Raw genomic sequence first — 5,095 nt, 5'->3', positions numbered from 1 at the left:
ATTTGAAAAAAAAATTTTAAAATTGAATTTTGAAAATTTTTAAATTTGAATTTTGAAATTTGATTTTTAAATTTTGAATTTTTTGAATTTAATAAGGAAAGAGAAAAACAATAAAATGACAACAAACTTAAAAATTTTTAGATCAAAAACGAAGAAAACAACTAAGAACAACTTGAAGGTCAAGATGAACAACTAAGAACAACTTGAAGATCAAGATGAACACCAAGAAAAAATTTTTTGAAATTTTTTTTATATTTAAATAAAAACCAATAACCTCTTAATTTATGAAAAAAGCAAAAACAAAAACAAAAATAAAATCAAATAAACAAGCAAAGCAAATATTTACAATAACCAATAATAAGGCACACGTTTGCAATTCCCTGGCAACGACGCCATTTTGATGAGAGAGACCTTTGCGTGGTCTAGAAATTTGCGGATAAATCCTCATTGCAAGTATAGTTTCTAAACCTTCAAAAGTCCTTTCATACAAACGTTTTGGTTGTCACAAGTAACAAACCCCTTTAAATTGATAACTGAAGTATTTAAACCTCGGGTCGTCTTCTCAAGGAATTGCAGGGAGGTATGTTCTTATTATTGGTTATGAGTTTGTAAATTGGGGTTCTGGAGTTTGGGCAATGGGCACAGGTATATTTTCAAAGCAATAAAAATAAATAAATAACTGTAAAATAAACTCTTGGCAAGGTATGAGAACTGGAAGTCCTATCCTGGTTATCCTTATCAATTGTAATGAGAATTGAATTTTTCTCCCACTTTGTTAACCTCTAACTATGAAGGTAAGTTAAGTGGATGAATTAATTTTTATTCCTCAGGTCCTAGTCTTTCCTTGGGAAAGGCTAGAGTTATTGGAACTTGAATTAATGAAATGAAGAAATCCAATTTTCAATCAACAATGAGTTTAATAACTCAAGAGTCACCAATTATTTAACCAAAGCCAAACGAAAAAATATCTAAATTAAATTAAAAGCAAAGCAAAATTAAATCTGAAATACCTCAAATAATATTAATTAAGAAAATCATAACATGAATGTAGCATAAGCCAAATAGGCAACATAACTAATATAAGCATTAAAGTATCTGAGAGTAAGAGATAAATATAAAGAAAAAGAACATTGAACCTGGGATTGAGAATCACTCCTAAAACTAAGAGAAATCCTAAATCCTAATCCTAAGAGAGAGGAGAGAACCTCTCTCTCTAAAAACTACATATACTCCTAAAATTGTAAATTGTGAGTGCTTTATTATGAATGGATGCAATTCCTCTACTTTATAGCCTCTAATCTGTGTTTTCTGGGCCGAGAACTGGGTCAGAAACAGCCCAGAATTCGCTGGTTGCGAATTCAAACACGCTGATTTTTGTCACTGCGATGCGTCCGCATGGAGCACGCGGTCGCGTCGCCTAGCTTCAGGGTAACTATAGAATATTATATATCAAATCGAAGCCCCGGATGTTAGCTTTCCAACGCAACTGGAACCGCATTGTTTGGACCTCTGTAGCTAAAGTTATAGCCGTTTGAGTGCGAAGAGGTCAGGCTGGACAGCTTAGCAATTTCTCCAACTTCTTGTATTCCTTCCACTTTTGCATGCTTCCTTTCCATCCTCTGAGCCATTCCTACCCTGTAATCTCTGAAATCACTTAACACACATATCAAGGCATCTAATGGTGATAAGGTGAAATTAATTTTTGGTAATTAAAAGGCTCAGGAAGCAAGTTTCCAATTATAGAATAAATTTAGGAAGGAAATATAAAACCATGCAAATATTATGAATAAGTGGGTAAAGAGTTGATAAAATCCACTCAATTAAGCACAAGATAAACCATAAAATAATGGTTTATCAATCCTCCTCCAAGAAAAAGGATAAAGGGAAAGGGCCTATGCATTGAAGCTACTCCAAGACATAAGGTTGTTGAGTCCCATGGTTAAAAATTTCATTTCTGAATTTCTGTTTAGTAGTTTGCATCATCGTGATAGTAGTTGTTTAGTTTTCTTATGATTTTAGAGTCTTTTTATGAGTCCTTTAGATTTCTGTTTGTTTAAATTGGAGAAAGAAAATGTCTTTGTTTGTTAAGTTCTCATCACATCAATAATAAAAGTAGTTTGTTTCCATAAAAATCAATGATGAGTTGTTGCAAAAACAAGAGAAAAAGACTAAGACCCAAGTGAGATAATTCAAGATCAAGAGATGAGGAATAAAGTGTGTAATCATGAATGAAATTCTGGAAGTGAATAGACCATGATGAACAATTAGACATAGAGGATTAGACAAGTAAATGCTAAGGATGACCCTTGAATATCCATAGAACCAAGAAGTAGTAAGCAAAAGACCCAAGGCTTTGAGCATTAAATACTAGGATTTATGAAAAGAAACAATTAGCTCAAAGAGACAAGATTCTAGTATATGCTTGTGGTGAAGATGTGTCAAGAAGAGAGACCTGAGCAAGTAAATTCTTAGGGGTGTTTCAACACCTAGTACCCTAAAACCAACTGGTTTGGGAGTGCTAATTGAAAGCTTAACCTAAAGGGTCGTCTTGAGATAAAATACTTAGAGTCGTGGTCAATCAAATGATAACAAAAGAAAAGTGAAAAGAACAATCAAAAGAAAAAGAATAAGTCTTACTACTTCAAGGTGACAATCAATAGAAAGGGCTCTAAAGGCAAGTACTTAAAAAGAATCCTCAAAAGGTTCAAGAGTTCATTGTGGTATGGACATAATAAGGATCATGCATGAGTTGATACTTAGCCTCTATCCTTAATTGTGAATGCATCTCTTTAGGGTCAAGTCTCAATCAATTAAGAATAATCCACATTGATTTGCTCGGGGACAAGCAAAGCTTAAGTTTGGTGTTGTGATGACTTGCATCATCTACCTCTTTCTCCTATCCAAAAGGACCATAAAAAGAGTGTAATCTCATTCAATCAATGCAATTTCAAGAGTTAAATGATGAATATTATGGTACATTGCTTTGAGATGAGTTTTGTTTGGATTTCAGGTGAAAAGAGCAACAAAAGACGAAGGAAACAAGAAAAGTGTGCTGGGCGTGCCACTTGGTACAAACGCCCACAAACTGTATCGGCGTGGCACGCCAGTTGTCAAGACCAGAGAAGGGACAATGAGTTTTACTATGGGCGTGACACGCCAGGGCCAGGCGTGGCATGCCAACTATATTTTCTAGAGAAGCATCATTGGAGTTTTACTATGGGCGTGGCACACCAGGGCCAGGCGTGGCACGCTTCCAGAGAACATCTTTAAAGACATACAAGGGGGCGTGGCACGCCAATTTCATTATAAACACTGGGCGTGCCACTTGGGCTCGAAGGCGTGGCACGCCAGTTCATTGTTCCAGAGAAGAAAGTTGAATCTACCCACTATTTGGATCTATGAGGATGTGTGGTATAATCAGGGACCAAGCATATCTCTCTTCATAAGCAATTAGACCAAGGAATTGGCTGATTATCAAGATTTGAGAGATTGAATCACCAAGGGATAAAGATTCAATCAATCATGATTGCCAAGAGGTCAATGAGTTGCATGATTAAAGAAGATATGATCTAGATCTAATCCAAAGAGAACAACATCTCCCAATTCCAATGAATTTTCCCTATTCTTATATTTCCTATTCTTTATAGATTTTCTTTAATTTCTGTCATTACCCATTGTCCATTACCATTCAGCCATTTATGTTCCAGCACTTTACATTCTTGTCATTTACTTTTCTGCACTTTATTGCTTTTTTTTTTTACTTTTAAGTCATTTACATTTCTGTTAATTTAGAATTCTGCACTAAACAATCTCTATTGCTCAGCTTGACTAATTTACCCATTAATTAAAGTTGCTCAATCTACCAATCTCTGTGGGATTCGACCCCACTCCTAGTGGGTTATTACTTGACGATATTTGGTGCGCTTGCCAAAGAACGGATTTATTATATAGTGAGTGAAATCCGGTCATCAAGTGGCAATTATTAAAAGGAGAAACTATAATTTCATTGAAGAAGAAGAAAAAAAAAGGAAAAAAAGGTAATAAATTTCTACTAAGAGATAAAAAGCACAAGATAATAACACAGAAGCCCTCGTGCAAATTGGATGTCTCAATGTACATCAAAATAATAATATTTCATCCCTATCCATCATCTATTTATTTAGAATAATGTATATTGTTAATGAATAATTAATATGTATAAAAATGATGAGTTAACAGTTATTAATAAAGAAAAAAAAAGAAAAGGTTCTTTGTTCTTGTGGGTGTGGGTAGAGACATTCCTCTTCCTTTGTGTTCTGCAACCATTGCATATATGACTATGAAATTTTAATGTAAAACCAGAAAATCTAGGATAAACATTATATATCCAACCACAGGTTAGAAACAATATAAGTATAAATGTTGCAAACTCCTCCTAACATGACTCAGATAAACACAACAATCTGACCCATCAATATCAAATAGTGGGAAGTTAACTCATAGTTACAGAGTTCTAGTTACAGATCCAGTGTTCTAGTTTCAAGGTTTAGTTGCAAATTCACAATAGGAGAGAAAGAGAAAGAGAAACTTACAAATCCAGTGATTCGCAGAATGTAGAGACGGTGACAGACTCACAACGACAGCGACGGCGACGGGCTCACGGAAAAGGACAGAGGAGGACGGTGTAGCTTTGCTCTCAGATGGAGGACGGCTACGAAGCTCTTCTCTTAGACGAAAGACGGCGGCGAAGCTCTGCTCTCGGACGGAGGACGGAGGCGAAGCCCTTCTCTCAGACTGAGAACGACGGCAACAGGCAGATTTGGAGAAGAAAAAGCTCGATTGGAGAAGAAGATTAGGTTGAATTTGGAGTCAAAAGTGAAACTGTGAAATTGAAACCTAGCCACAACTATAAAAGTCATTTATATATTTTTTATATTTAATGATTTTTATATATTTATATTATATATTTTATTTTATATTATAATATATAATATATACTTCGGGGTGGATTCACCCTAACCTTAACCCCGTCCCGCCTCGCTAGTGAACCCATTCCGGTAAAAATCCGCCCCGACTGGATAGGGACAGGTCAAGTACTCGCGGGTTCGGGTACTTC

This window comes from Arachis ipaensis, chromosome B10 (genome assembly GCF_000816755.2).
Source record: "Arachis ipaensis cultivar K30076 chromosome B10, Araip1.1, whole genome shotgun sequence".
Classification (NCBI taxonomy): domain Eukaryota; kingdom Viridiplantae; phylum Streptophyta; class Magnoliopsida; order Fabales; family Fabaceae; genus Arachis; species Arachis ipaensis.
The sequence above is the reverse complement of the archived record's forward strand: the minus strand, read 5'-3'. Positions refer to the sequence as shown.